Source organism: Protopterus annectens, chromosome 5.part0, assembly GCF_019279795.1.
Source record: "Protopterus annectens isolate FY-2018-M chromosome 5.part0, PAN1.0, whole genome shotgun sequence".
Taxonomy (NCBI): Eukaryota; Metazoa; Chordata; order Ceratodontiformes; family Protopteridae; genus Protopterus; species Protopterus annectens.
Window position 1 is genome coordinate 489,894,070 of NC_056735.1, and position 21,966 is coordinate 489,916,035.

At 40.5% G+C, this 21,966-nt stretch overlaps 1 protein-coding gene across 6 annotated transcripts in view; it reads left to right on the plus strand.

The window, feature by feature from the left end:
- The window catches only part of SYTL5 (synaptotagmin like 5), a 2,413,062-nt gene that overhangs the window by 702,915 nt on the left and 1,688,181 nt on the right, over window positions 1-21,966 (plus strand). The gene's annotated exons all lie outside the window — the stretch shown is intronic.

The window sequence follows — 21,966 nt, forward strand, 5'->3', positions numbered from 1 at the left end:
GAAATAGCACAACCCTGTGCTACTGTCTGACAGCATATAGCTCATTGTATGTGATCCATTTTTGTTTGCATTTTGTACTTTTTTCTGACATGTTGCACTCCATATTCAGGAAAATCACAAATTTAAGTCAGCTGAATATCAATATTTTTTATATATATATATATATATATATATATATATATATATATATATATATATATATATTCATATATATAGTGAATCACAGGGAAATATATGAAAATCAGCTTCCAAATTATGAATACAATTAAATAAAGTTGTCTAAATAGTGTATGCTTCTAGAAATACTATTTAACAATTTCCATGCAGTTTTCAGGATGCTGACACTGTCTTCTTCATAGATAAATACTGTGCTAGTGTTTGGGTCTTTTAACACTTTTCAGCAAAATGAACATGCCCATAACATGATTTGGTTTCAAGAACACAGCTTGATCAGAACTGTCATGACCAACCCTCAAAATTAAAAGGACTGACAGTTTGTCAGCTGTTTTCAGACATGTGTTGCATCATGGAGACGATGGGCCAGATTCCAAAATAACTTGGGTGTGGAATAAGACACTTTACCTATTAGTCATTCTATGTACTCATCCAAAAGCTGGGGCATTTCTCTAGTCAGTGCATGCTAATGGGGATGGTCAGAGTCCAACACCTGATTCTAAAAAGGGAATTGGTTTTACAGTGCTGAATTACTTCAGCCTTGTACATTGTCAAGGTTCAGCAATGCACACGGCTGAATTAGTGGATAAATTTATTAAACTCAATAGGCCTTCTTTCAAAGTGGATCCTCCACCTGTATGTGGGACTAGGTACTACTACAGGTAGTACCTGGTGGAGAGCCCTACAGCTTGCAGTACCAAGTTCCACATACAGGTGGAGTTGTGATGCATTTTTTTAGCAGTTGGGGGTAGATCCTGGGATCATGTATATGTGTGGGCAGGTATAGTATGCATGGCCCCCACAAGGGGGGGCTGACAGGGCCATAGCCTGGGGGCCCGAGATAAGGGGAGCCGGGTGTGTTCGGTCAAAAGATAAAAATATTTAAAACCCCTTTTTGAAATTTCTCGACCACTGAAAATTTAAAGTTTAATTCATACAACAATTGAATTGTGAATTTCAAAAAGGGCCCATATCCATATTTTTTCAATTGTGGAGATGGGCCCTTTTCAAAATTCACGATTCAATTATTATTATTCTCAATGCGGCAGAGCGGGTGGCACGAGCCAGCTGGGTGCCCAGGGATATTTCTAGCCTGCATTGGTATCGTATGAGCATGTGATATACTTTTACCCTTTGCGTCATATGGCGGCATTTCACACAAAAAAAAAACAATGTAGTTGAGGCGTATACAATGTTTATGTTCATGTTCTCTGCTTTGTGTGTTCTATACCAAAAAGATTTGATTTTAACTGGAATCATGCTGATTCATAAGAAGACCTCTCAACCGTACCAAATTTATCAGTTTTTACCAGTTTTGAGGACTGAGGAGAGGGAGAGGTGTGTCCCTCTTGCTCACCTGCCACTATAACAGCTGTCCTTGTTATAGCACTGATATCACCACCAGGGCTTGTGAACTGTTGTGTCTCCTGCATACTCCCATCTCTCTCCCTCCAGAAGAGGCAAGGCTAATTCCACCTGGCCAGCTCCAGCAGGTGCCCAAGTCAGTAATCAAACTCAGTTTGCCAGAGTCACAGGCAGATCTTTATTCCTCTTTGTGAGGAGTGCTGGGCAAATTTTGATAAATTCAATGCACATTAATGGCTTCAGTTTTATTAATAACAGTGTGCTCTTCTGCAGACAGAAACATATAACTGGGTTACAGTGTTTATTAACTGATAAATTAAAATGGTAAACTCATTAAACCAGCATTAATGTGGTCTGCTGTGGAGCTGATAGTGTTACCAGAGGTTACCAAATATCTTACTATAGCAGTTATCACAGTGCAGCCTTTTTCTCTTTATACTAACTGGTTTCCCCAGGTTTCTGCATTACTTAATGCATTTATACTGTTTCATACATTGCTTGTATGTTCTGATATATGTTATGCTTCACTGAATGATAGATCATAGTGTCTCTGTATGGCTTTTCTCAAATGCAGTCACCTGTTTTATATTCTCTGATATTGTTAGATGTTTTGTGAAGTAGGTTCACAGCACATCTACAGATGCCTCAGTACTGCTATCAGACTACAGGACCTAATGCCACAGTTCCTTTAAATCAGATATGATAAAATAATGCTGTATATGTCAGTCTTCCTAAAACATTAATTCTGAGAAACATACTAATTCAATGACAATAAGTACAGGGAATGATAAAGTCCAGATGTAAGACTTTGAATACCCTCCAGGTATTTCTAAAAGCTTAAAAAATGCATTCAAATGCTTTGTGATCTTATAGTATAATGATTATGTTTCTAACAGTTTTCTCATTTCACAACACATAACATAACAGGGCACACAAAACAGACTACAAAGAAAAAATAATTCAAGCAAGATTGAGGTCCAGATAATAGGGTGCCATGATGCCCGAGTGGCACCCCTTAATTTCCGAATTTCCCAGCTTTATTTTTTAAATTTTTTTCCCGGCTTTTGTTTTTTAAACTGACATTATCACGCATAGGCGTGCACAGTGATGTCAGCTTCGTAAGCAGCCTGCCAGCCTATCAGAATTTGGCTCAGGGCTGCTCTGGAATGAGTTTACTTTGCGAGCCTGCAACAGAGTGGAGAATGAGATAGGGGCTAAAGAGAGAGGAACGGGACAGACGAGTCATAAGCCTGAGCACTGAGCAGCTGATAGTACTGTGAAGCACATTATTGGATTTAATAGGTAAGAAAAAAATGTATACACCTTTCATAGCAGGAATAAATCAGTGAATTGTGCCTCCACTGAAATTAGGCACTTGTTTGTATTTATGTTGATGAAGCAATATGACTTTTTTATCTCTGTCTGCCTCTGTACTGTTTTATTCTAATGGCCTGTAGGATATATATGTGTGTATATATATATATATATATATATATATATATATATATATATATATATATATGATAAAATACGTTTATCTTCACGCTGGAAGTTTGATTTAACTGAGCTGCATTTTCATGTTATTCTTTTTTTGAAAGTTTACCAGTTATTTTTGTGTCAAAGCAAATAACTTTTATTAACCTGAGTACCGACTGTTAAAAGAGTATGAATGCCAGCTGCTTTGAGTAATGACTATTACTAGCTTATGTCGGGATAATGGATTACTAATTTTGAAGGAATGTGTTGCAGAACTCATAAATCTTCTTTTGTAACTGTTAGTGTGAAAAAATAAATAGCCATGCTTTGAATTTCTGGTCTTTGGATGTGTAGATTCTTGTGCAAGATATGGTTGCCTGCGGCTGCGCACTGGTTGGGTTATGGCAGCAGCTGTTTTATTTAAGAATTAGTGTGTGTGTGTGTGTGTGTGTGTGTGTGTGTGTGTGTGTGTGTGTGTGTGTGTGTGTGTGTGTGTGTGTGTGTGTGTGTGTGTGTGTGTGTGTGTGAAGCTGCAGCTTTCTAATTCAAATGTTACACTCGGTAAGCAGAGTGGTTATGACAGCAGCAAACCTGTCAACCTCTTAGAGTAAGAAATCTGGACAAAGTCATAACTAATGGGGTGGGGACAAAGCCATAAATAATGTGGAGAGGGGGCAAAGGCCCAAAAATAGGGACAATTTTTGAATATTGTACTTATAAACATATAAAGTAGATAGAGCAACAGGATGTGCTTTAATATTAATTTTCTGAAGGATATGAAGTCTGAAACTCAAAAGTCTGACATTATTTTCTGACTTAAATCTTCAGTGATTTGCCATTGATTTGCTATAAAACCACAATTTTATGGAAAAGGGACCAAAAATATTAGGCTGAAATCTGGGCATTCTGCAAAAATCTGTACAGTTGCGAGGTATACGAGCAGCTATGTTAAGTATGCAACTCACACGGTGTGTGTGGTTCATTATTGGCAGCAGCTCCACAGCTTTCTAATTCAAATATTGCACTCAGTAAGCAGAGTGGTTATGGCAGCAGCTATTTTATTTAAGCATTAGTGTCTGGGTTTCAATGAATGTGAGTTTCAAGGGCAGAGAAGTCTTAATGCTAAGTCTAATTTCATTCTGAGACTATATTGCTTTGTTTATCAGATGTCTATTAGTGTTTATACTATAAAATTTAAAATAAGTTTTAAATGAAATCCAAATAATAATTGTAGAAGTAAAGCAGTATGCACATTCCAGTGTTTATGGTAAATAGAGTGAAATAGACAAGTAATGGGACATTGGAATGGTTGCAGGGGGACTCTAGAGCCATATTTTGGTTGTCTGTTCTTCAGTTTGCATTTGAAAGTTGGTTTCCCACAATTCTGTTGGAATGGGTGGGGTTACATAATTAGGTATGCAGATTTTATGTTAATTAGTGTACAGATTTCTACCTATATTTCGTGGGCATTTGTATAGATTTTTGATGTTTTCAGGTTGAGAGGTATGTTCGTAATCATAAGTAAATATTTTTGCTTTGCACCCGTCCTATTCTTTAGGGATATGTTCATTTTGAAAAAGTTATATAGATATTTTTGACTTTTATTTTTTTTCTAGAAATTAACAAGTAAAAGTAAAGCCATGTCTGCTTCAAATTATAAACACAAGTCTGGCTACCAGAAAAGGAAACTTAAATACGAAAAAGAATGAAAGCATAACGTGGTCGTCAATCGATAACAAAATTCTTTAAATATGGTGACGAAAAGAATTTAGTGCATAATACTAATCATGAAGATAGTGATTATGAGAATTCAGAAATTCAAAAATCAGTCAAAGAGGAAGCGACTGCCACTATTGCAACTGTTGTAGAACAAGGAAATGAGAAACCTCAAGAAGAACTAACTGTGAAAGAACATGATACAGTCAGTACTTCAGTTACACATCATATCAAAAATCTTGATGTAAAATACGATGATCTTGGTATGTGGCCTCGAGTAATTTCAAATAACCTGTGACAAGAAATAGTACAACTCACCACCTTTCAAGAATTCCAAAAGATATATAAGAAATTGCCAAAGGATGTTAATGGTAGACAATCTCAAGAGTTTCTTTTATATTAAAAAATGAAAGATAATAGAACAAGTGAACATTTTCCATGAGAATGGCTAACATGGAGTGCATCAAAAGAAATTCTTTACTGCCTACCATGCTGACTTTTCTACGATCCACTTAACAAAACTTTAAGCTCTTTAGCTCAAGAAGGGTTTTCACCTAAAAATCAACCTTGGAAAAAGTTATATGACATTTTTCCATCTCATGGAAATAGTGCTGAACATAGGAAACAATATGTAGCTTGGAAATGTCTTTTGGATTCATTAAAAGAGCATGGAATCGATAAAGCACTCCAACTCCAAATTCAGTCTGACACAAACAAGTGGAAAGCTATTCTACAATGAATTTTAGATGTGAAGCTTTTTTTGGCATCTAGAGGTTTAGCGTTTCAAGGCTAGAACTCAACAATTGGAAATGTCCACAATGGAAATTTTTTAGGGCTTTTGGAACTAATTGCAAAATATGATGAAGTAACATGACAACCCCTTGCTAAAGTTCAACAAAATCAGCTAGAAGAAGGAAGAAATATGAAAGGATCTGTCCATTATTTGTCGTGGTATTCTCAAAATGAGTTTATAGGCCTTTGTGCAGACCAAGTTCTTAACACCATTCTGGATCAAAGAAGGGACTCAATTTTTTATGGCATAATTGTTGATGCAACACCAGATATCTTGCAGAATGAACAAAATGTCCTGATTCTCAGATATGTATTTCAAAACAAAGATTTAAACGAATTTGAAGTAAATGAATGTTTCATCGAATTCATAAATTTTACTTAGAAAACTGGACAAAAAAATAACTGAAGAAATACTTGTTACTCTTGAAAACCACAATATACCTTTTCAAGATTGTCGTTCACAAGGGTACGATAATTACGCCAATATGCATGGTAAAGTAATCGGCATTCAAACCTGCATCCTAGAAAAGAACAAATTTGCAGTGTTCTCCCCCTGTGGCGTGAATGCTGCAAAAAATCAATCCAGATGTTATAACATTTTTTGGAAATATAGAAAGCTTGTACACTTTTTTCACTCATAGTCCTGCACGCTGGGAGGTACTTAGAAAGCACATACCATTATCTCTTCAAAGTGTGTCAGAAACAGGATGGAGCGAAAGAATTCAAGCTGTACATCCAATCGTCAAACATTACCCCGGTATACTTGCTGCAGTAGATGACATTCTTAGTGAGATGGCTACAGGATTAACTCCTTCAGCACTAAATATGCTTAAGGTTTGAAGAAATATTTCAGTTCTTATAAAGGTCTGTTGATGACAATATTCTGGCATAAAATACTAGCCAGTATTGATAATAAGAATATTGTCATACAAACCAAAGGATTATCTCTTGATATAGAGACTGCCTTGGTAAAAGACTTAGTGGAAGAAATTCAGACATTGCACGATTCATGGGAAAACATTTTTCATGAAGCTAAAGCAGTTGCTGCAGCAATAGAAATTCAACACCAATTTCCCGAAAAGTGCACAAATTCTGAAAACTGTGAAGAAGACTTCCGAAATTCTGTCCTGTACCAAGTGTTGGATTTTATTATCAACAATATAAAAACAAGATTTGAAGCAGTGAATAATATTTGCGAATTATTCTCTCCAATTTTAAATTTTCAGGATTCGGACAAAGATAAGCTAACCACAAAAGTAGCAATACTTGTAAAAGCTTACGAAAGAGATTTGTTGGATGAATTAATAAATGAAGTACTTAACCTTAAAACAATCCACAAGACCGTTTTTGGTTCAGAAACGTCACCAATTAAACTTCTTAATTTAATATATGAAATAAATCTGCAAGAAATATTTGGCAATATTTACCTTGCATTGAAATTATTTTGTACTATTCGAGTAACTGTCTCATCGGCTAAGAGATTGTTCAGTAAATTGAAAAACTCATTAAAAATGTGGCAAAGCAATTCCACTAGCCAAGAATGGCTATGTGGCAATTTTATGTATAGGAAATGATTTTGCTAAAAAAGTTGATTACTTAAAAATAATTGAAACATTTGCTGTAATGAAAGCTAGAAAGTACACTTTCGAATAATTTTGTTCTTGTTTTTTTATAAATATAATTATGGGGGCCCGCAAAAAATCTAGCCTTGCGGCCCGCTTCATGTGATCTGTCCATGAACTCCTGTGGGGCAGCTCACACTGCCCATCGAGTGTGCTAGTGGACCTGCATTCTTATCCATTGTTATGGACAAGGAAAACTAAGGCATGATGGCTGTGCTGGCTATGTTTGCATTCATCAGTCTGCCCTGAGGGTGGAGTTCACACCCTGGAGGGCTATATGGTCATGCATTTCCACCCAGATGCCAAAAATGGTATTGCAGGCAGGCTACCATCCTGCAATACCTAGTTTGCCATACAGATGGACTTCTGGCAGAGTAATACTTTGGTCAAACTTGGCTAGACTGCTGAGTGCTCATGCAAGTTTGCACTGTGTTGGGCATAGGTAATAAGTTGCATTAACATTGCATGTTTAGAGTCTCATTATCTACTCCTAGAGTAGCAAGACTAATGGCCATTCAGTATTTCAGCCTGTGTTGTGAGATAATGAATTGGGTGAACTCTTCTGTGGGATAATGTCATCTCAGGGGATAGGATGTGGTGGAAATCTCACATCTGTTTAGTAAGATGCTACATCAAAGCTACTGAAATGCGGCCCCATGTGTCTAATACTGGAGTGAGGTACAAAACCCTTGGCCTTATGTGCCACTCTTATCTTTCTAAAAATCTATATAAGGAATCAGAAGTTTACCCTGGTCATGGCACTTATGTCTCTAGTAGAGAGAGGCAACCTGTATGACCACCCATGCCCAAGTCTACAGCCTATATGACCTCTCATACCCAAGCGTACATATACTCCTTAAAATAACCTTAGACTTTGAACACTTGGCAAATACATTTGGGAAGTATGACTAGGCTTAACAAGTCACTCCCCTGGGGTTATTAGCCTAGTAATCACCCATGAAATTATGAACATATAATCAGATTTGTGTGAGGATGGTATGGCTGTAATATTTAGCAATTATATCAAATAATAAGAAAAATCCCTTACACCTGCATATAGTATTTAACTAATTATTTGGCAGCTGGGAAAGTATACACTGTGAATGCAGCAAGTGCAGATGCACTTGGATGCAAATTTATTTAATGGGCAAAAGTCCATAGTTCCTTTTTTCTTATGTTTTTACTAATTTTTTATAGTAAAAGTTTATAAACATATTATATTGCTCAAATTAAAATGTAATGTATAATACACACACACACACACACACACATACACACACACACACACACACACACACACACACACATATATATATATATATATATATATATATATATAGATGTAGATATATGGATATGGGTCTAACTGTATAGTCCAAAATCCCATATTACAGAATTCGACAAGCCCGAGACAACCTCGCCGAAACCTCACAAAAATGAACACTCAGAACACCAGACTTTTACTGTGGGAAAAGAACCACTTGGCCACCATGGTGACTTTTTCCCTTTCTTGCCTGTAGTGCAATTTCAGAGTTGGTATATTTAGTTGGGGGGATGAGGGAGTGAAACCCCTAAATATCTGTGGGTTTGATTTGCCTTGGTCTGTGTTTTTTGTGGTGTTGGACAAGTGGTGACTTTTCTGGAATTCCTTATCGGTGTTCCAAGTGTTTGTTCGTGTGAGGTTTCGACAGTGTTTTCTCAGTCTTATCGGATTCGGTAATATGGGATTTCGTTCTTTTCAAGTAGACCCATATATATATATATATATATATATATATATATATATATATATATATATGTGTGTGTGTGTGTGTGTGTATGTCCTTCTATTCTCATGTTGTAGTATTCCAAATCCTTGGGTTTTCTACTCTTGCTATTCAAACGTCCAGCCAGTATACAAAAGCTTCTAGTCACTGCAGGGTATGTGGGACATCTGATATTGGCTAAGGAAACGTGGGCCATAAAAGTGACATCTGCACATACCAGACCTCTGAACTTCTCTACCACCAGTCGAATATCAGCTGTTCCTGCCATCCCAGCTGCCAGATTATCTTTTTTAAGATAAGTACCCCATTGGGGACATTTTGATCTTTTGAGTCACTGCATGTTTGTGTAGGTTCATGTAATCCGAGTAGGGAAGGTGTAGGTGCCATTGTCAGATCCCCCATAAAGATGCCCATGAGATTTGCCTTTTTTGTTTAAGGCCTGCACACAACCATAAATCTTGCTCCATCTGCCAGGCCTTCTTTCCAAAATCTTTGCGCAGCTGTCTGCACACGTTGAATATTTACCTGGAGAATTAGCACCTTAAGCACTTAGCTTTAGCTATGGAGGGGCCATCTGGTCAACCCGTCAAGTCACCAAAAAAAAAAAAGGCCAAAGTTGTTAGGCTTGAATCTGTTTCAGCCCCTCCTCCACCTGATGTCCTTCCTGTGGCCGACATTAGCCTGGAGGAACGATCAGTCACTGCCCATACGGGTACAGAGGGTACCATTGGAGAAGCCACAGAACCCAGGGTGGAAGGCGCATCCTTGGAGGTAACGAAGACATTGGCTATAGATGTTGTACCAGATGCCCAAAAGGATCCCTCTACTACTACACAGGTTTCTGAACATAGGCCTACCTTGACCCCGAATCCCACTGGAGGGGAAGACTAGGCCTTCCCTTAAAAGAAAACAGAAAATAAAGCATGTTTCTCCTTCTGCAGAGAGCCAGCCAGACTGGCAGGCCTTTTCTCAGAGGCTTTTCAATGCTTTTATGGCTCTTGGGCCTGTTACGCCCTCATCCTTCCTAGTGGCTCATCCTGTGATAAGCCCTAGGCCTCATACCTTAGATACTTCTCAGGCTGAAGCGGAGGACTTATCTGATTCTTCTTTTTCAGAGGACTCTGTCATTTCTCTCCCAGTTACCATCCACCTTTGGTTATGCCTCCCTAGAGGAAGACTCTGCAGAAACTGATTCTCCACATGAAGATCTTACCTTTGGGGAGACCATTTCCAGAATAAGGGAGTACTTCAAATGGGACTCCTCTGAGATGTAAGACATTCAGAAAAGATACTATGAATTCCTTCAGATGGACACCCTTGCTCCTTCAACTATAACCACAGTCTTGCCAGCCTTTCTGTATGCATTTAATGCAGCATCTGTTAATCCTGACTCTCAGCCCCCTGCACCTTGAAGGCCTGACAGATTTTACAAGGTCCCGGAGGAGGTCAAATTCCTTATTAAGTGCCCCACAGCGGACCCTGGCACTATATCAGTTTCTGCTAATAAGGCCTCAAAGTTGCTTCCATTCACTTCAGTTCTCCCTGCAGATAAAGACAGCAAGGCCATGGAACACCTTGGAAAAAAGGTTTATACCTCAGTTACCATGGCATTCAGGGTAGTAGATTATCACAACCATATGTCTAAATATGCCCTAGCCCTTTTAGGACAAGCCACTAAACGTATGAATGAGATCCCAGACTCTCCTGGCAAGGCACAATTGTCCAGCCTTATTTCTCTGTCTTCTCAGGTCACTAGGTATTCCATTAGGTGCAGCTACAATGCAGCTGAAGCTTCTGCCAGATCTGCTGCATCTGCCTCAGTCCTGAGAAGATATTCCTGCCTAAGGTTACAGCCCTTACCTGATGATATTAGGCCAAAACTTTTGGACACCCCTCTGTATAACTGCTGGCTGAGTTGTTCAAAACTCTGCAACAGAAGGGGAAGGAGTTACATGACATGAAACACCTGTTTGTTTCTCCTATCCCCAAATTCCACAGAAATTACCCCGCAAAAACTCAATTCATAAGGAAACCTTCCAGGGCAGAAAGAGTGCCAGGAAGCAACATACCCCTTCCAGGTCTGATTAGACTTTGTCCCAAAACCCTCAGTTTCAGGACAGGGCAAATAGTCTGTGACTACCTGCCATTTGGAAAATCATTATTACAGACAGGTGCGTCTTATCCATTATAGAAAAGGGTTATTTCATGACCTGGATCACAATACCCACCTTGAGGGGCATTCCAGAGCCCCCCAAAGAATAGCTCTCCCTTTTTCAGCCAGTGATAGACAGCCTTTTGACCCAAGGAACAATTCAGTCTGTCCCTATGACAGAAAAGGGAAAGGGTTTCTATTCCAGACACTTCCTAGTCCAAGAAAAGATGTTCCCTGCAGACCAATCCTAGATCTTTCCCACCTCAAACTCTTCTTGCAAGTACCCTCCTTTCGTATGCTCACTCTGCAGGCCCTCTTCCCCTTGATTTTCCTCGGGGATTCTTGGCCACCTTGGACATCAAGGATGCCTATCTGCACATTCCCATAAGGCCCAAGTACAGGAGATACCTACACTTCTCTGTGGACTCCTCACAGTTTCAGTTCTCTGCCTTGCCCTTTGGACTTTCTACAGCACCAAAGGTCTTCACCAAGTGCTTGACACAAGTGGTGGCCTTCTGCAGGACTGAAGGAATTCAAATATTCCCTTACCTAGATGACCTCCTCATCTAGGCAGATTGTCCAAAATCCCTGCAATGCCATCTGCAAACAGTAATATCACTCCTGCAAGCATAGGGTTTCAAGATAAACTACCCCAAGTCCAACATGAACCACTCTCAGAACCAAATATTCTTGGGGTACAGGATAAGGACGGATATCATGAGGGCCTTTCTGCCACCTCAAAAGGTGAAAAACTTAAGGCAGAACCTGTTCACTGTCCTTCAAGCCACAGCCATGACTGCCAGATAATAACTCAGATTTCTGGGTCACATAGCATCAACCATTCCCATGGTGCCATTGGCAGGGCTGCACATGTGGAAGTTACAATGGTACCTAAGGTCTGTACTGATACAGCACTCTCATCCTCTAGAGTACAAAATCCCACTTTTACCTTGCCTCAGGAAAGAGATTAAATGGTGGCTGAATCAAGTGGACTGCAAATAGGACTCCCCTTGCAGGCTCCCTTGCCAGTACAGGAGATGTACATGGATACCTCAGATCTGGGATGGGGAACAGCCATGGGTTCTTTAAGAGTCCAGGGCACTTGGCTGGACTCCATCAGACAGGAACATATCAATATGAGAGAAATGAGAGCAATTCTTCTGACCCTAAAGGCTTTCCAACATATGCTGAAGTGGGGCCACTTAAAATGTTCACAGACAGCACTACAGTTCTGTGGTATTTGAACAAGCAGGGGGGTACAAAATCCTATTTGCTATGCAGACTAGCTCTCCTAGTGTGGAAGCTTGCCACAAAACTGGGAGTCACTCTACAGGCAGTGTATGTCCCTTCAGAGCAGAACACCCAGGCAGACACCTTGAGCAGGTCCATGTCACAGTGCTACAAATGGATTCTTCACAGGGATGTCCCAGACATAGTCCACAAATGGGGTACACCTCAGATAGATGTTTGCCTCCCCTGTGAACAGACAACTTCCATCCTTTTGCACCAGGCTTCCCAGTCCTATGTCAAGGGCAATGGACGTCTTTTCAGTCTGTTGGAAGGGGATATTTCTGTATGCACCCCCCCCCCCATTCCCACTTCTTCAGAAAGTCCTACTGAAAATCCAGAAGTACAAACCAAAAATCTTGTTGGTGACTCCCTTTTGGCCAAGACAGCATTGGTTCCCCTCCTTCTGCATTTAGCCAGTAGCAATCATCAGAAGTTACCTCAGAGAGTGGAACTACTCACACAGGACAAGGGATCTCTAATCCATCCCCACCTACAATTTCTGAACCTTACCCTGTGGGTGATAGAATTCTGATCCCTTCCAGACACCTTTACAATGAGGATGTGCTCATAGTACTGCTGGAGGCCAGGAAACCTAACATTAGGAGATCTTGCATATCTAAATGGAAAATATTCTCCATATGATGTCTACAAAGACAGTTGGACTCTTTTCAGGGTGATGTCCCCTTGGTATTGTCATACCTGTGTGAACTCTTGCAGACAGGTTTGGCGTATTCCTCTGTTAAAGCCCACCTTGCTGCTATTTCTTCTTGTCTGCCTCTCAACCCCACTTTGGCACCATGATTACCTGCAAAGTTATTCCTAAAGGGAGTGCTGCATCTCAGGCCACCCAGGAAATCTGTTCCACCACCATGGAACCTGAATTATGTTCTGGAAAAGCTCACAGTGGTCCCCTTTGAACTAGCTTTTAAGGCATGTCTAAAACACTTTACTTGTTTAATGATTTTCCTGGTAGTCTTGACATCAGCTAGAAGAGTGTCAGAGTTACAGGCCCTCATGGCTATTCTCCAATTCCTCACCTTCCACAAGGACAGGGTAACCCTTAGGACCAACCCTTCCTTCATGCCCAAGGTGATCAATGAGCTATCCTTTAATGAAGCTATTCATCTCCCCACCTTCTTTGCCCATCCACAAAATGACAGTGAGAGAGTCTTACATTCCCTTGATTTGCATAGGCAGCTTAGGTTTTACCTTGACAAGACCAAGTCTATCAGGAAAACAGACCAGTTGTTTATCTCCTTTCATCCCAGGGCTTTGGGGAAGGCAGTGACAAAGCAGACAACTTCTGTCTGGATTTTCAGAACAATCTCCTTCTGCTATGCATACCATGGAAAATCCTTAGGGTCTAAGATTAAGGCACACTCCACTAGGGCTATGGCTTTATCTGGAGCATTCTTTAAAGGACTGGATGCTGCCACCATCTTAGAGGCAGCTACATGGACCTCTGCCCACACCATTACCAAACATTATAAATTGGGTCACATTTCCAAATCCAGGGCTGGATTTGCCAGGGCAAACCTTCATGAATTCATAGAAAATTATTCAAAGCCATGGATTCATGAAAAATTATTCAAAGCCTCCCCCTCTTCTTCCCTTTGAGCTTTGGTACTTACACGAGAGTTTGGAATACTGCAACATGAGAATAGAAGGACATAGAAAAGTTGTGTAAAATCTTACCATAACCATAGATGTCCTTCTCTTCCATGTTGTAGTATTCCTTCCCTCCCTCCTTTCCCTTCTTCCACTAGACTGCCCTTTTTTGATGACACTGGATTTATACAGTTTTCCTGGGACTGGGATCCAACTGGGACACTCAGTTCTGAGGTCTGGTATATGCAGATGTCACTTTTACGGCCCATGATCCCTTACCCAACATCAGACATCCCATGTACCCTGCAGTGACTAGAAGCTTTTGTATATTGGCCGGACATTCGGGTAGCAAGAGAGGAAATCCCAAGGGTTTGGAATACTGCAACATGGAAGAGAAGGACATCTTTGGTTATGGTAAGATTTTACACAACTATTCTATATATATATATGTGTGTGTGTGTGTGTGTGTGTGTGTGTGTGTGTGTGTGTGTGTGTGTGTGTGTGTGTGTGTGTGTGTGTGTGTGTGTGGATAAAGATATATATAGATATATTTATACACACACACACGTATATATATATATATATATATATATATATATATATATATATATATATATATATGAATATCTGTAACAAACACTTGATAATTATATTATACAGTGCCCACCCATCTACAGGCCATCTGTCTCTATTATAGGACAGCTGACATTTTCTATCTACTTTATCTCTAATACTTTCCAGCCCTCAGAACCTACCTGTCTGCTCATACATCCATGCTTCCAATTCTCTGCAATATTCCCATTTACTGTTCTTCCCTTCCCATCAATTCTTCCTTACCTCTTGACATGAATGCTCCCACTGTGCTACTAGGGTGGACACTATGTCCACACACATGCATCATTGCCACATTTTTTTGTTTTTCAGTCCTCACTTGCCCACCTGTACTCATTTCTAATGTGGAAAGGTCCCTATGGTCGAATATTCTCCCCTTGTTGTTTCTTACTGTGTTAGTTCTCATTTCATATAAGTGTCTTTTCTTTGTCTGTTATGTTTTCTTTCCTTTGCCTCCAGCTCACAACTTAGCAGTTATCTTTTCCTGTGTATCCTCCTCACCTCCCAACCTCTTAGGTCAGGAAGGGGCTACTTCTCATAGGTTCATAGGTTGGTACTAGGCTGTCAGCCCTAGGGGCCTATACAAGCCTAGCCATATCAATTCCCTGGCTATTTCTTCATAGAATATTTACTTCCCTGGTCCCCTGTCTATCAGGGTGACTGACGTGATCCCCAGGGTGAATTTCCTATCTCCCATCCAATAGTCAAGGTTCCTTTTGAAGAGGGCCAAAGAGGTGCTCAGCTTAACAAGTATGGGCAGTCTATTCCAGAGTATGGGGAGTCTTTGGGTCAGGAACCTATCCCTCCAGCATGTTATGTTCATTGTGATGACCAGATTTAGATCCCTAGAGCATGTAGCTCTGAGGGATTGGGATTTCTTTAAGTATAGCATGTCCAACAGCACTGGGTTTGTCATGGCCTTGTATGTTAAGCAGAGATCACCCCTGAGTAGGCGATATGCGACAGAGTATAGCTGGAGTTTTTTTAGACGGTCAGCATAGGGCATTTGCTTTAGGCCTGTGATTCTTTTACTGAGGTATTTCTGTGGCCTTTCCAGTTGTTACAGATGTCTTGTGAGGTACATACCAAATGGGGCATTGCATTCTATAATGGGTCTAATGAGGGATGAGTTCAGTGGGACAATGACCTCTCTTTTTCTGAATGAAAAGCCCTTAGTGATGAGGTGTGCCACATAGAAGGATTTCCTGACTGTTGTGGCTATGTGGTTATCGAAAGTGAGACCACTGTCCACCTGTGTCCCTAAGTCCCTTATCACACTTTCAGTGTTTAGTGTACTGCCACTTATGTGGTAATTCATGGGTACATGTTTTTTCCCAAAGGGGCTAACTGTACATTTCTTGGCACTGAGCTTGAGCTCATGGCTCTGGCACCAAGCATGTGTTTCTGTAAGACCCTTTTGTAGAATATCCACATCATTTGGAGATTCAATAATGGCTTCCAGTTTGCAGTCGTCTTTGAACTTTGTTAGCCACAGTCCTTTAGTGCTGGCCTGTACTTCAGAGAAGTAGATGCCAAACAAGAGTGGTCCCAGGATTGAACCCTGAGGTACTCCGCTTGTCACTTGTCTGGAGCTGGATTTTGAGTAGGCTACTTTTACAGTGTGGGTTCTGTCAGTAAGCCAGTTGGCAACCCATCAAGTGACATAGGGATTAATGCCCAGCTTAGTAAGTTTAGCTATGATTCCAGAGTGGGGGATGGTGTCGAAGGCCTTTGCAATATCCAGATAGGCTGTGTGGACCACCTTACCCTCGTCAATGGCTCTGGAGACTGATTAGAAGAAGTAAATCAGGTTTAGGAGACAAGATTGGCCCTTTATGAAACCAAACTGGGTGGGGTCCAGTATTTGAAGGTTGCCAATATCTTTGTTTATAAGTTCCATGATAATGTGTTCCACGGCTTTGCAGATCAGGATCGTCAGACTGATGGGACGATAGTTCCCGGGATCCAAGGTGGATCCCCCTTGTAGAGTGGGATAACTGTAGCTGTGCGCCACTCATTGGGCATGAAGCCTGAGGTGAGGCCATGACTAAACATGACACTTAGGTGAGGTGCCTTATGGTTGTCCTTGGAATCTTTGGCAATTTTACCTTCGTAACTAGCTTTGGAGGATTTTATGAGGGATTTCAGCTTCTTTCTGAGGCTAGCAAGGGAGTTTTTTTGCAGCCTGGGATTTTCCTTTTTTCTGCAACAGTTTCTTTCTTCTGTTGTATACTTTGTTTATGGCAGAGGACAACCAGATTGGGTTCCTTTTTTTGGAGGAGACCGTCTTGGTTCTGTTTGGAATGGCATGATTCATGCACGAGTGTATGTGCTCGTACAGTGCCTTAGTGTAGGATTCAGTGGTCGAACTTCCATTTCCCGTCTGCATAGGTGTCATGAAGTTTGTCACTTCTGACTTGAGTAGCATAAAGTTGGCTTTGGAGAAATTTTTTATGGAGGTTTCCCTACTGGGGGATGAGGGTGGGATGTGGAGTTCAAGGGTGATTAGCTTATGGTCAGACCTGACCAATGAGGGAGTGACCACTGGTGTGGAGCATCGATCTCCTATGTTGGTAATGACCAGATCTAGGATATTTGCTCCCCTGGTGGGACTATGGATTAGTTGGTCCAGGGCGTTGGAATTATGAATTCCAAGAACCGTTGGGCAAAGGTGTTAGTACCAGAGTAGTTTTCCCAATTAATGTCAGGGTAGTTGAAATCACCCAGTATTAGGGTGTTTGGTTGTATCTTAATATTATCTAGTATGTTTAGAAAGGTGTAGTGAGAATCTTGGGACATGCTGGAGGATCTGTAGCAAGCTACAATTTGGATTGTAGTCTTACCTAGTGTTAGTTGCACCTGTAGACTTTCAGATGCATTGTGTTGGGCAACTAGTCTGGAGGTGTGAATATCCTTGGTGAATATGGACACTCCCCAACTTTAGTGCTTCGGACCTGGTTTGGTGGCCGAAAGGTGTGGCAAGAGTTGTAGACTGGTATTGCAGGAGTGCTCTCTGGAGCCTTGAACCAGGTCTCAGTTACTGCACAGATATCGATGTTCTCCATTTTTAAGAGTGCTTCGAGAGAATGCATTTTGAGATTTAGACTTCTAGCATTGAGCAGCATTACCTTCAGATTTTGCATGCTTATATCTGTTATGGTGGTGGTTTTGTCCTTTGAGCCTTGCCTAAAAATGGCACAATAGGGGTAGCAAGAGTCTTAGCCAGTAACCTGAATCCCAGGGGTGACAGGTGCAGACCATCTCTGGCAAAGCATCGTGGTTTGTCGATCATGTCATCCCAGGCAAACAGATACTGGATCCCCTTTGAATGACACCAGAAATTTTGCCAATTGTTGAAGTCAATCATTTTGTACTTATACTGTGGTATCATTCTGGGCGAAGGCAGGATACTGCTCAGGGTCATACCTGCCTGGGCCACATGATTCAAGAGCTCTTCCATGTCTCTTTTCATGTAGTCCAGGGAGGTACTTCTCAAGTCATTCACTCCAACATGGACAATGACAGAGTCATATTTGTACTTGCTGTGGAGTGACTTGAGTGCATGCATTATGTGGTGGATCCTGGCACCCGACAGGCAGCTGACAGTAATTTTCTCCTTGTTCAGCCTGGTGAGTGGGACGTCAGTGTGCCTGACTATAGAGTCACCTATGACTAAAGTGCTGGGTATGCTGTCTTGCCTTAGAGGCTGTTGTTTGGTAGCACACTGGTGTTTTAATCTATGTGTCACTTTGGTTGTGATTGGTGTTTGTTTGCGTTTCAGCTTTGGAGGTCCTTGTTGCTTGGGCAGGTTAATGTTGAGGGCCTCCATATAAGTGGGTTTAGTGTTACTATGTCTGGATGTTGGTGCCGTGAGTTTTTAAGGGCTATGTGTTGCTTGAGGTGTAGTGCAGATATTAACCTTTTGCTTTTGACTGTCTAGCACAATCTTGACTGGAGAGAGCTTTGCTTCCAGTTTGGCTATGTAAGTGCATCTCTTGCAGGTTGTAGTGCTGGGTGGTAGGATGACAGGGTTGTCTGTGTACATGAGGCAAATGCTGCATTGCCCTAGTATGCCCAGATTCACCAGGTGGACAGGATAAATCACTGGAAGCTGACCCTTGGACATGCCTTCTCTGGTGTTTCTTTTGTAAAGTACAACAGCTGGTTTCCCTTACCTTGGCAAGGTACTTTGTAATTATAGGCTGTTTAGTGCCTACGATTAATTTCTCCTTATTAACAAGGAGAATTGAGTGCTTGTATCAGTTTAAGGCTTCCTAGTGCAAGTGCAAGTCACAGGGATTCAGATTTTAGTGCTACTACTGAGAAACCTGTTAGTTCTAAGGGAAAATTTGAAGAGCAGACTTTCTGGCACCAGGAATAGTTTAAAGTGCTACACTAATTACCTAATAAAAGTGCAGGAGAGCAGACAACTACCAGATCTAAGGGAAAAAATGAAGAGCACTGCTCTGAAGCTTACAAAAAATCCTGGATACAGCAAATCTGCATCTGGGCTACACTAGTTCAAGGAGAGGTAGGAAACAGTTTTTTTTTTTTTTTTAAGTAGAAAGTGAAGAGGCAGAAGATAATGAGATAATTCAATATGCAGAAGCTAAAGGGGTGGGCCTTTGCTAAGTTCTCACTATTAACAGTAGAATGAGCTGATGTAATTTGACATGGGGGGTGTCCAGTATCAACTTTATACCAGAGGCGGGCAACTCGAAGCCACCGAGACATAAAACCACAACAAGAACAGGTTGGGTGGGTGGGAAAACCAGTTGTACAGATTACAGAGATATTAAATCAAACATGCAGATGAAAAATGAGAACAAACACTTATCTTTTCTGAATTTCACCACAGGCAGTAAGTCAGTCTCTCAGCACAGCTTGAGTAACAGGTATATCTGATTTAAGGCACAGAAGGCAGAAACAGACCTATTATCCAGACAATACAGTTGCAGAAATGCCCTGCCTAGATGAAACCAGTTCTGTTCACTTCCTCTCACTAAGTAAGCAGATAAGCCTCTAGACAAAGCATTTCACTACAAACTGAGATCAACACTAACAGATATTAGCTCTATCTCACAATAGAAGGACAGCAAAAAGCAACTCTCACATAACCAACTTTCACATATCCAAGAAGTAAATAACAAAACTTCAGAAACCAGAATGGTGACTGTTTACTAGGGTAAGGAAACACTTGGCCAGTATGCCATGTTCTCCACTGTAGTGTGCTCCCGTAGTTGGTATATTTAGTTAGGGGTGTGGGGGGGCACAGCCCCCCACATTGGGGGTGTGGGGGCATAGCTCCCCACCTTGGTTGGTTTTGCTTACCTCGGTGTGAGCTTCTTTAACAGTTGGCCATGGATTTACTTACCCTGGTGAAACTCGCCATTTGGGTTTCTGAAGTTTCTTTTCGTCTCTGCTATTTGAATGTCGGTTATGTGAGAGGCAATCATTAGAAGTAGACCCCTCAGGAAATATGGACAAAGCCTAAAATAATGGGAAACAAAGGCTCAAAAAGGTTTCAGATTTTAAATATTGCTGTTATAAACTTAGAAAGTTGCTAGAATAACATGCTTCATGTTAGCTTGCTTTTTCTGAAGGAGATGTTGATGTCTGAAACTTAATTGTATGTCATTATTTACTGATTTCAATCCCCAATGATTTGCCAGAAAACCACAAATTTGATGAGGAACACAACAAAAATATGAAGCAAAAATCTGGACATTCTGCAAATGTTGGACAGTTAAGTGGTATGCCTCCTCAGCATCTGACAGCAAACTCTTCTTCAGTGTTCCTTTCCTTCAGGGCTTAGCTCATTACTTCAAAAATTCTTTACCCTCCTTTCAGTTTTTTTGCCCTTATCCTTCCAATTCCTTCTTATTTTCCTTGGCTTCTTGTCCTTAATCTCAAGCATGCTTGTAAATGTTTAGCATTTATTGAATAATGCCATTTTGTTGTCTATTTTTTTAATGTCAACATCCATGTGTTTGACTGTAAAATGGTGACTAAGGGTAGGGTTCCTGAACATTTTGCCTCATAGAGTAGGGCAGTTACTCAGAAGAGCTATGTACCAAAGGCATTCATGACTCAGAAAGACCTTCTATGCAGTCCTAACCCATTCTGCAGTCACAGTGTTGTAGAAAATACACAGTTCCCAAACACTATGCCAGCTGTAGATGGACTGGTCTTAGTGGAATAAATTATGAGACTACAACTGCCTGCCTAGAGATAGGATAGTATAACAACACTAAAATTCCTTCCCTTGTGATGTGTTGTTCAGCTAACATGGCTGACTAGCAACATTACTGCTCAAGTAAAAAAAAAAAAAACACTACTTTGTCCAGCAGAAGAATCCTACCTGCAGTGGAGTTCCCAGTGATGCTGGCAAAGCTGCCACCATGGCCACATATGTCCCAGCCCTGACACAGTGGCACTGCTGAGTTACTGCCAATGGGAACTTGCAAGAGTATTGTAGCCTCTCATTAGCATATTATGCTAGTGACCTTACTGTCATTGTTATGCCTGGTGATCACAAAAGTTTTAAGAATCATTGAGTGGCATTAAGATGGAACACAGTATAGCAGGGAGCAGCAATGACATAAGACGTTTTACTACAGCAGCTGTTTCCTGTTGCTTTCTGTAGTACTAGCATACAAAATAGTGATTTACCCATTCTTAGCACCAGTGTGCATAATATACATCTGTGTATTATATGCAACTATTGTCAAATCATGGTCATCGTGGTCTTCCATATGTCACCTAGCATTGTTGCAGTCCAGGTCTATGAGTCATAGTAATGGCTAGCAGCACACTAAACACAGGTCACAGAATGCATTCATATAAGTGGTACTATGTTTATGAATACCTTGGAGTGTAAATAAATAATTGCCTACTTCTCTCTGTCAATTCATTTGATCACTGCTGATAAAAAATTGTTTCTGGTTAGATTTGCTAATGCATATAGAATAAGTGACTGCCCACAATAATTTTCAGGTGAAGTGTTGTGATCTTGAGGTGCACTTGTAGAATATCTCACTAACTTTCATTTTTTTTTTAATAACACTGCTATCTGTTTTCATCCCTCCAAAGTCAACATTGTTTGCTTCAGTTCTTTTCTTATTTATGTTTCGTCATTCTGTTAGTTAATTGTGGCTTTATTTTTCTACTGCTGAAACTTGAACTATAGTTATCTCTCATTTAGTTGCATCTGCAAATCTTAATTCATGCACATGTCTGAAGGTCTTGTTGGCTATAGTCAAAAAATCTAGGCAGCAGCTTATTAAGGGGTTTACAGGGAACAGTGTAAGTTTTAAATCAAAATTAAATTACTTTTCCATCACATCATGATTTCCTGTTAGCAGCATTATATTTATGATTTACTGTACTTGGC